At 49.9% G+C, this 11345-nt stretch overlaps 1 protein-coding gene across 7 annotated transcripts in view; it reads right to left on the reverse strand.

Moving 5' to 3' along the window:
• LOC100602794 (scavenger receptor class B member 1) overlaps window positions 1-9930 on the reverse strand; it is a 105341-nt gene extending 95411 nt beyond the window's left edge. Inside the window, exons 1-4 of one of the 7 annotated variants that reach the window (XM_030821661.1) lie at window positions 9785-9930; window positions 6850-6964; window positions 5311-5376; window positions 3908-4094 (exon numbers count right to left, since the gene is read on the reverse strand). The gene's annotated coding sequence lies outside the window, so the exon portion shown is untranslated. Of the gene's footprint in view, window positions 1-3907; window positions 4095-4186; window positions 4205-5310; window positions 5377-6849; window positions 7279-9784 lie in introns of those variants that run through there. The other 6 variants (XM_030821660.1, XM_030821666.1, XM_030821659.1 and 3 more) reach the window with 6 other exon arrangements.
• Between the last annotated feature and the right edge of the window lie 1415 nt (window positions 9931-11345).

Below are 11345 nucleotides of genomic sequence, written 5' to 3' on the forward strand. Positions count from 1 at the left end.
ATGAAAAGAGCATAAAATATCTCAATATTATATTGATTACACATTGAAATGACACTTTTTTTTTTTCTTTTTGAGACGGAGTCTCGCTCTGTCGCCCAGGCTGGAGTGCAGTGGCGCAATCTCGGCTCACTGCAAGCTCCGCCTCCCGGGTTCACGCCATTCTCCTGTCTCAGCCTCTCCGAGTAGCTAGGACTACAGGCGCCTGCCACCACGCCCGGCTAATTTTTTGTATTTTTAGTAGAGACGGGGTTTCACCGTGGTCTCGATCTCCTGACCTCGTAATCTGCCCGCCTCGGCCTCCCAAAGTGCTGGGATTACAAGCGTGAGCCACCGCGCCCGGCCTGAAATGACACTATTTGAACATCACCGATAAGGCAGCCGGGGCACAGAGAGGCTGAGCAACTTGCCCCAGGCCACCATGCCAGGCAGCTGCGTGGCCCAGTGGCAGAGGCAAGCTTTTACCTTGGACTCTGGTAGATGTGGATCATCCACACACACTGACCAAGGGCTGAATAATATTACAAGTTAAATTAATTTCACCTGTTTCTTTTTACTTTTTAAAATATGACCCCTAAAATTCTTTTATCTTTTTTTCTTTTTTCAGAACAGGTTCCTCTGTCATAAAATTTATAAAATTGTGTGTGTGGTTTGTGCATGCTGCATTTCCACGGGACAGGCGGTTAGAGGACGATGCATGCTTTAGGGGAAAAACAGAACAGTGTAAATGCTACTGGGGGAGAGGGGTTGCCATTTAAATGGGGTGTTTGGAGACAGCCTCAGTGAGAAGGTGACATTTGGGCAAAGACCTGCAGGAAGTGCAGGAACGTGTTGAGATCCAGGGAAGAACGTTCCAGGCAGAGGGAATAGCCAGGGCAACGACTCTGAAGCAGGAGGTGCCTGCATAGATTTTAATCAGAATGCGAATCTCTCATGTTGCTGCGAGTGACTTTTTAGGAGCTGTTTCTCTTCAGTAGGTCAAAATGCCCCCTGCAATATTGTGAATATCAGAGAAGGTCTCCAGGGCCCCCAAACAGCCCCTCCAGAAACTTAGCCTCTGCCCCTGGACTTTAGCCCCTGTGCTAGAGTCTGAATGTGTCCCCTGAAATTTGTACATTGAAACCTAATTACCATGTGATGGTATTAGGAGGTAGGGCTTTTGGGAAGTGACGAGATCATGGGGGCAGAGGCCTCACCGATGGGATGAGGGTCCTGACACACGAGGCTCTAGAGAGCTGCATCTCCCCTTCCACCAGGCAAGGACACAGAGAGAAGCTGCCATCTGTGAACCAGGACGCAGGGCCTCACTGCCACCAAATCTGCTGGCGCCTTGATCTTGGACTTCCCAACCTCCAGAAATGTGAGAAATAGATGTCCGTTGTCTGTAAGTTCTCCCAGTCTATGGTACTCTGTTTTAGAAGCCTGAACAGACTGAGATGCCCTGTAAATCCTGTCTTCCTTCAGAATCATGCCTTTCTGAGTCCCTGATCACTGACTTCCCTCCAGGAGTCTTTCCTCTCTGACTCAGGGCTGGCGATCAGTCCTCACCTTTGTCCCTGGCCTTTGGGGACTCTGATATGTCCTCTCTGGCAAGGGCTAACCCTCCAACACAGACGTGCTTCCCAGGACAAAGGTGCAAGCACGTGGGGAGGACCCAGCTGGCAGCCGCGAGCTAATACGCTGCTCCGTGGGCCAGGTCACCGGAGGATAGAAGTTTCTATCAGCTGCCACTCTCAACAGCAGCTGGAGAAAGGAGGATGATTCCTATCCCAGGACCCAGAAGATTCCTCTGAGACCACCTGGTCCTGTCCTACCTACCAGAGAAGGGATGGACATGCTCATTCATTCATTTATGTGGCAAATATTTGCTGAGCACTCACTATGTATCAGGCCTACTGTGTGCTAGGGCCTGGGGGGAGATGGGGAAGAAAGCAGGCAGGTCCTCTCTGCCCTGGCCTTACTTTTTTTGAGACAGGGTCTGGTTCTGTCACCCAAGCTGGAGTGCAAAGCTCACTGCAGCCTCCACCCCCTGGGCTCAAGCGATCCCCCCACCTCAGCCTCCTATAGACATGTGCCACCACACCAGCTAATTTTTTTTTTTTGAGATGAGTCTTGCTCTGTTGCCCAGGCTGGAGTGCAGTGGTGTGATGTCAGCTCACTGCAGCCTCTGCCTCCCGGGTTCAAGCGATTCTCCTGCCTCAGCCTCCCTCCTGAGCAGCTGGGACTACAGGCGCCTGCCACCACTCCCAGCTAATTTTTGTATTTTTTAGTAGAAATGGGGTTTCATCATGTTAGCCAGGCTGATCTCGAACTCCTTACCTCAAATGATCCACCCACCTCGGCCTCCCAAAGTGCTAGGATTACAGGTGTGAGACCCTGCACCCAGCCAACCTAATATTTTTTTAATTTTTATTTTTTTTTAATAGAGATGGGCATCCCACTATGTTGCCCAGGCTGGTCTCAAACTCCTGGAGTCAGGCGATCCTCCCACCTCGACCTCCCAAAGTGCTGGGATTATAGGTTTGAACCACCATGTCTGGTCTGCCCTGGCCTTTTTAGTAAGGGAAAGAGAGAGAGATATTAAAATATATATGTTTTTTATTTATCTATAAATATATTTATAAGCAAATAAATAGATAAGGATTATAGATGGTGCTAAGTGCTAATGAGAGAAATAAAAAGGTAATGCCACAGGGAGATGGGGGCTAGAGGGGGGAGACCGGAAGGGTGAGAGCTGGGGAGGGCCATTCTGGCAAATGAACCAGCAAGTGCAAAGGCCCTGTGTCAGGGAGGTGCTCAGTGTGCCCAAGGAACAGATAATCAGGGACCACTGCGCCTTAGACGGTGCAGTCACCCCGGTTTATACCTCTTGCCCCAATAGTATCATTAATAGCACCTCCAAGTCACTGCATGTGGGGTGGTCTGTGATACCCCAACTGCACTGAGCTGAAACACACAGGCTGGCTGCAGCTCTTGAGCAGAGGTCACGGTCCCTGGAAGGCAGCCTTCTGTTGACTCCTCTCTCCTCCCGAGTTCCAGGTGACACTCCCTGCCCTCCTCCCCTCAGCCCCAGGGTGGGGAGCAGCTTCACTCTCCCTTTCGTTTTCCCTGCGCCTTTGTATATATCCTCGAAGTCTCCAATTTTGAGTGTTCTCTCCACTTCCTGCTCAGACTACTACAGGAACTGATTCTGTGGTGGGAAAGGAATTAGAGGAGAGAAAGAGAGGCTCAGAAGCAGTGTCCAACAGCTGCGGTAGAAGCCTGGAGGTAACGGCTGGCGCAGTGGCTCACACCTGTAATCCCAGCACTTTGGGAGGCCGAGGCGGGAGGATGGCTTGAGGCCAGCGAGTTCAAGACCAGCCTGAGCAACATGGTGAAACCCCATCTCTACTAAAAATACACAGAATTAGCCGGGCATGGTGGCGCATGCCTGTAGTCCCAGCTACTCAGGAGGCTGAGGCGGGAGCATTGCTTGAGCCCAGGAAGTAGAGGCTGCAGTGAGACATGATCGTGCCGCTGCACTCCAGCCTGGGCAACAAGAGTGAAACCCTGACTCAAAAATGAAGAAAAAAAGAAAGTAGGCTGTCTTTAGAAAGAAAAAAAAAGAAGAAGAAGAAGGCTACTAGTTTTAACTGACTAATAGTTTAAAACAGCAAGTCTGGAGCCAGACAGTCCAGGTTCAAAGCCCTGCTCTCCTATGGACACGTTACTTAACTGTCTGGGCCTCGATTGCCCCATCTGTAAAATGGGGCTAATAAGACCCACCTCAGAGGTGTGGAATAAGTGAATCGCTTGAACCTGGGAGGTGGAGGTTGCAGTGAGCTGAGATCATGGCACTGCACTCCAGCCTGGGTGACAGCAAGACTCTGTCTCAACAAAAAACAACAAAAAGAAATTAACATAGAATTACCATGTGATGCATCAATCTCACTTCTGGATATAAAAGAAATGAAACTGGGGACTTGAACAGGAATCTGGCCACCGCGTTCATTGCAGCGCTGTTCACGATGGCCCAACGGTGGGAGCAACCCGAGTGTCCGCTGACGGGTGGTGGGTAATAAGCTGGGGCCCATCCACACGTTGGAATAGGATTCAGCCTGGAAAAGAAAGGACGTTCTGACGCATGCTGCGACATGCACAGGCCTTGAGGAAGTTATGCGAGTGAAATAAGCCACAACAGGACAAATACCGTACGATTCCCTTTGCATGAGCTCCCTAGAGTAGCCAGATCCACAGAGACAGAAAGGAGAATGGTGGGTGCCAGGGGCTGGCGGGAGAGGGAAAGGGGAATTATTGATCAATGCATATGCAGTTTCTATTTTGCAAGATGAGAAAGTGCCAGGAGGGATGGTGGTGATGGTTACACAACAATGTGGATGTCCTTAATGCCACTGAAGTGTACACTTAGAAATGGTTAAGATGGTAAAAACAAACAAACTACACAATCCAAAGGCTGAGCCAGAGAGAGGATAGGAGCCTCCCACAAAGTGCAAGTTTGGGGTCAAGAAATCGGTTAGGAGACTTGAGGGGACCTGAGCAATGAGGAGCAGCTTCGATCTGTCTTTGATCGAGAACCAGGGAGGCAGAGAGATGTGAGTGGGGCGGGCTCAGGGAGGACAGCAGGTCCACCGGGCCCTCTGGAGTGTTCTCTGCGCCTCCAGACAGGGAAATGAGGGGACTCAGGGCCCCCAAACTGTCCCCAAGCCCACTCCTGCGGACTTCCTAACTTTTCCACCCTGTCCTGAGCCAGAGAGAAAAGTGCTGGCGAGTGTGACAGGAGCCCGTGTCAGCTTCCCTGAGCAACACAGACTCAGACCCAGGGTCTGTCCCAGAAAGGAGTCCCCACCACACAGGGAGGAGGGATCCGAGCTGCCCAAGAGGGTATTTGGGATATTCACACTCTGGGCGACACAGACTGGATTTCTAGGCAAGTGGCTCACCTCCTCCAGGCCCTGGCTGCCCCTCTTAGCCCCAGGTATTCCCTCTGAGCCCCAGCTGCCCTTCTCAGCCCACGGTATCCCCTCTGAGCCTTGGGTGCCCCTCTGAGCCCTGGGCCCCCTCTGTACAGTGGGAATGAGAGGTGTACCAAGGGTGGAACAGTGGATACAGCCCCCAGCCTATTCAAACTCAGGTTGCTATTTCTTATCACTGTGCACCAGTAACTCTAAAAAATGTCAGCGATAAAACATTCCTCCTGAAACAATCTTTTATTGGTCTAAGTCTGAACTGGGAGTTGGCAAACTATAGCCCAAAGGCCGAACCTGACCCCCAGCCTGTTTTTGTAAATAAAGTTTTATTGGAACCCAGACATACCTATTCATATAGTTTATGGCTGTGTCCAGGCTACAGTGGCAGAGTTGAGTAATTTTAGCAGAGGCCCTGTAGTGCAAAAAGTTAAAATAGTTATTATCTGTTGCTTTACAGAAAGAGTTTGCCAATCCTTGGACTAAACAATTGCTGTGGTTGAGTTTTAATAACACATACGTGAGTTTCAGATTAGTACAATCATATTACTTTCCTTTTAATAAATATTGTATTCCTCATGGAGTTTAGTTCAGAGAACTCCACATGCCCCTACACACACACAGACACACACACTGACACACACAGACACACAAACACATGCAGAGACACACACAAACACACACACAGACACACACATTGACACACACACACAAACTCATGCAGACACACACAAACACACACAGACACACACATTGACACACACAGACACACAAACACATGCAGAGACACACAAACACACACACAGACACTGACACACAGACACACACATTAACACACTCAGACACAAACACATGCAGAGACACACAACACAGACACACAATGACACACACACAGACACACACATTGATACACACAGACACACAAACACATGTAGAGACGCACACAACACACACAGCCACACACACAATATTTTACTGAATTTGCATAAATATCTCTTTTTTTCTTTATTTCTACCCAACAGGGATATAAGAAGAAATATCAGGCTGGTCACGGTGGCTCATGCCTGTAATCTCAGCACTTTGGGAGGCTGAAGCAGGAGGATAACTTGAGCTCAGGAGTTCAAGACCAACCCTGGCAACACAGTGAGACCCTATTTCAAAAATAACTTTTTCTAATTTAAAAGAAAGGAGAAGTGGGGGGTGGTTCATGGGTACAAAAAAAATCATTTAAAAGAATGACTAAGACCTACTGTTTGCACAACGGGGTGACTAGAGTCAATAATAACTTAATTGTACATAGTAAAATAACTAAAAGAGTAGACTTGGAGGCCAGGTGCGGTGGCTTACGCCTGTAATCCCAGCACTTTGGGAGGCCGAGGCGGGCAGATCACAAGGTCAGGAATTCGAGACCAGCCTGGCCAACACGGTGAAATCCTGTCTCTACTAAAAATACAAAAATTAGCTAGGCATGGTGGCGGGCGCTTGTATTCCCAGCTACTCAGGAGGCAGAGGCAGGAGAATCACTTGAGTCTGAGCGGCGGAGGTTGCGGTGAGCCGAGATCGCACCATTGCACTCCAGCCTGGGCAACAAGAGCAAAACTCCATCTCAAAAAAAAAAAAGAAGTAGAATTGGATTGTTTGTAACACAAAGGATGAATGCTTGAGGGGATGAACACACCATTCTCCATCACATGATTATTACCATTTGCTTGCCCATATCAAAACATGTATCCCATAAATAGATACACCTACCGTGTACCCACAAAAATTTTAAAAATTAAAAAGATGATCCACTCAGAGGTCAAATACGAGATACATGCCGATGGGGACAAGTAATACCTCGGAGGCTTTTGTGAGGATGAAATTAAACAAGTGTGATGATAGATACCATTGGTTGCCTTTCCGAAATTCATTCTTTCTCACCCCTTCTTTCTTGACGGCAGAGGGTCTATCTGCTTCCTGGCAGCCACAGATGCTCAAAGAGGGGGACCTCATTCCCCCATCTGGAAGAAATCCTGATTATTCTCAGCCATCTTGGTAATACAGTTCCTCTCACTACGATTGGCTTAGGGGTGGACATGCGAGCAAATGCTGATCAAAAACACGAGAAGGGGTGAGCTGGGGGAATTCTTGGAAAGGTTTCATTGCTGATAAAAATGGACCAAGGAAGAGATGCTTCCTGCATGTGTCCTGTTGGATGAGATACCCAGACAGAGGCAGCCACTGTGCCCTGCAGAAAATGCCAGAGCAGAGAGATGCAGAGAACCTGGCTCTTCAGGGCTCCCCTTGACATTGAAACTGAGAGCCGGCTGGGCGCAGTGGCTCACGCATGTAACCCCAGCACTTTGGGAGGCCAAGGCAGAAGGATTGCTTGAGGCCAGTAGCTCAAGACCAACCTGGCCAACATAGTAAGACCCTGTCTGTATTTTTAAAATAAAAATATAAATAAATAAAATTTAAAAAGAAATTGAGAACGCCAGGCCCCGTGGCTCATGCATGTAATCCCAGCACTTTGGGAGGCCAAGGTGGAAATATTGCTTGAGGCCAGTAGTTCAAGTCCAGTCTGGCCAATATAGTGAGACCCTGTCTCTATTTTAAAAATAAAAAGCCTGGGCACAGTGTCTCACGCCTGTAATCTTAGCACTTTGGGAGGCCAAGGCAGGTGGATCACCCGAGGTCAGGAGTTCAAGACCAGTCTAGCCAACATAGCTAAACCCCATCTCTACTAAAAATACAAACATTAGCCAGGCATGGTGGCACATATCTGTAATCCCAGCTACTCGGGAGGCTGAGACAGGAGAATCGCTTGAACCCGGGAGGTGGAGGTTGCAGTGAGCCAAGATCACGCAATTGCACTGCAGCCTGGGCGACAGAGTGAGACCCCATCTCAAAAAAAAGAATGAAATCAAGGTGGCGGGCTCAGGTCAGGAGATCGAGACCGTGGTGAAACCCCGTCTCTACTAAAAAAAATACAAAAAATTAGCTGGGCGTGGTGGCGGGCGCCTGTAGTCCCAGCTACTCGGAGAGGCTGAGGCAGGAGAATGGCGTGAACCCGGGAGGCAGAGCTTGCAGTGAGCCGAGATTGCGCCACTGAACTCCAGCCTGGGCGACAGAGCGAGACTCTGTCTCAAAAAAAAAAAAAAAAAAAACCCCAAAGCTGCCCTGTCTCAGGACTTCCCCTTATATGGAAATAATAAATATCTTTATTGTTAAACTTCTTGGGTGCTTTCTAGGACTTTCAGCCAAAAGCAGTCTCAATGGCTACAGATCTAAACCCGGCTGGCAAGTAGCCAGCAGCCACAATCAACAGCTTTATTGACTTTGTCCTTCAGTGAGTATTCACGAGTGCCCTCAATGCACCAGGACTGGGCACTGCAGCTCATGAAAAGGGGTTTCTTTCCTAGAGGCGCACTCCAGAGGCTGCAGACAGACACCAAAGCAAGTCCAGGAATAAGGCATCAAAACAGCTTCAGATAATGTTCAATGCTGGCAAGAAACAAAACCCAGCAGTTTGAGAGAGTGAGGGAGGGTGTGGGCTCTCTGGAAAGGTGACATCTAACGGAGAACTGGATGAAGAGCCAACCGTGGGAAGACCCAGAGAGAGCATTCCAGGCAGAGGGCATGGCGCACACAAAGGCCCTGAGGTAGGAGTGAACGTTGTGCGTCGGAGGGACTGAACCGTGGAATGTGAGAGCATCACAATCGTGGCAGCAGCTTTCAAGACAGTATCTAAAAGCGAACAAAAGGTCCACAGTCCGAATTTCTCGCCTCCCTTTTTTTTTAATTTTTTTTTTTTTTTTTTTTTGAGACAGGGTATCTCTGTTGCCCAGACTGGAGTGCAGTGGTGCAAACTTGGCTCACTGCAGCCTCAAACTCCTGGGCTCAGGCAATCCTCCCACACCAGCCTCCAGAGTAGCTGGGACTACAGGCACCTGCCACCACGCCTGGCTAGTTTTTGTATTTTTTTTTGTAGAGATGAGGGTCTCACTGTGTTGCCCAGGCTGGTTTCAGATTCCTTGGCTCAAGGGATCCGCCTGCCTCGTCCTCCCAAAGTGCTGGGATTACAGGCATGAGCCACTGCGCCCAGCCTTCTCCCCTTTTCTTTGGGCTTTTGCTCCCAGGCCCAGCGTTTAAGGGCTCTGCTATGTTGGAATTGGAGATGAGTTTTTGAGGTTCACTTTCTAACTCAAGAGAACCACCTTACCTCTCACCATGCATGGGCCTGAAGCACACAGACTCTTTTTTTTTTTCTTTTGAGACAGAGTCTCGCTCTGTCACCAGGCTGGAGTGCAGTGGTGCAATCTTGCTCACTGCAACCTCCACCCCCCAGGTTCAAGTGATTCTCCTGCCTCAGCCTCCCAAGTAGCTGGGATTACAGGCGCCTGCCACCATATCTGGCTAACTTTTGTATTATTAGTAGAGACGGGGTTTCACCATGTTGGCCAGGCTGGTCTCAAACTCCTGACCTCATGATCCGCCCACCTCGGCCACCCAAAGTGCTGGGATTACAGGCGTGAGCCACCATGCCTGGCCGAACACAGGCTTTTAAAATGAAAGCTGAAGTTTCATGTTTCAGCCTAACCAAACAGCTCCATGTGCAGCAAGTCCCCATCTGTTTTGCCTGTTTTCCTACTGGACCAACATTTTCCTTCCTGCCCAGAAAACTGCAGCTCTTGCCACCGGCCCCTTGTCTCCAACACCCACCCGCTCTGCCCAGGACCCACTGAGGCCCAGGGATACCGTCCACAGCATCAGAGAGGCCAGCTGCCTCCCTGAAACCAGCGTGGATACCAAGAACACTGGAGCTTAGGAGATGCCCTTACCCTTCAACATAGAACCACAAAGCTGTCAGTTTCTTTCCTGAGGGGGAACTGTTCTTAGGCTGCAGGCCGAGGCATCTGCCAGGGATGGCTGGAGCCCACGGAGAAGCTGGTTCCAAAAATATTCTTTGGGCTGGGCGCAGTAGCTCACGCCTGTAATCCCAACACTTTGGGAGGCCGAGGCAGGAGGATTGCTTGAGCTCAGGAGTTCAAGACCAGGTTGGGCCACTTGGCGAAACCCCATCTCTACAAAAAACAAAAATTAGCTAGGTGTGGTGGCAAACGCACCTGTAGTCCCAGCTACTCCAGAGGCTGATGCGGGAGGATTGCTTGAGCCCAGGAGGTTAAGGCTGCAATGAGTCATGATCATGCCACTGCAGTCCAGCCTGGGTAGCAGAGCGAAACTCTGTCTCAAAAAAAAAAAAAAGGGGGGGGGGTGGGGGTCAGGCATGGTGGTTCATGCCTGTAATCCCAACACTTTGGGAGGCGGAGGCAGGTGGATCACTTGAGGTCAGGAGTTTGAGACCAGCCTGACCAACATGGTGAAACCGGTCTCTAATTAAAATACAAAAATTAGCCAGGCATGGTGGTGGGCGCCTGTAATCCCAGCTACCTCGGAGGCTGAGGCAGGAGAATCACTTGAACCCAGTGAGCTGAGATCACGCCACTGCACTCCAGCCTGGGAGACAGAGCAAGACTCAGCCTCAAAAAAAAAAAAAAAAAAAAAAAGACAAAAGAAAAACAAAAACAAAAATATCCTTTGGAAAACAATGGGCAGAAATACCTTTCTGGGCACATCTGGTGGTAGCTGAGGCTCCTGTTTGGGCAGGGATGGGCAGTGCCAAGGAGGACCACTGGATACACACTCACAGGGTCATTTGTCAAACTTCTTTTCAGAGACAAGGTTTTGCTCTGTCACCCAGGCTGGAGCGCAATGGGGTGATCACAGCTCACTGCAGCCTCAAACTCCTGGGCTCAGGTGATCCTCCCTAGTAGCGGAGACAACAGGCACCAGCCACCACACCCAGCTCTGTCAGACTGTGCCGACTGAGCACTTCCTATGGGCAAGGGGGCACATTAATCACCTTCTCATAAAGATCACACACCGGTGGGACAAAGAGATTCCTCTCACACCAATGAGTCTGCCGTGACACCTGAGAAAAACGCTCTCAGGGAGAGGAATCCGCCTCGGTGAGGGCGCATTCCAGGGGCACAGAGTGGACCTTTTTCTTTTTTTTTTTTTTTTTTTTTTGAGACGGAGTCTTTCTCTGTCCCCCAGGCTGGAGTGCGGTGGCGCGATCTCGGCTCACCGCAACCTCCACCTCCTGGGTTCACGCCATTCTCCTGCCTCAGCCTCCCAAGTAGCTGGGACCACAGGCGCCCGCCAACACGCCCTGCTAATTTTTTTGTATTTTTTTGTAGAGACGGGGTTTCACCGTGTTAGCCAGGATGGTCTCGATCTCCTGACCTCGTGATCCACCCACCTCGGCCTCCCAAAGTGCTGGGATTACAGGCTTGAGCCACCGCGCCCGGCCTGAGTGGACCTTTTTCAAAGCGAGTGGGA

The sequence above is a fragment of the Nomascus leucogenys genome, chromosome 10, assembly GCF_006542625.1.
Source record: "Nomascus leucogenys isolate Asia chromosome 10, Asia_NLE_v1, whole genome shotgun sequence".
NCBI lineage: Eukaryota > Metazoa > Chordata > Mammalia > Primates > Hylobatidae > Nomascus > Nomascus leucogenys.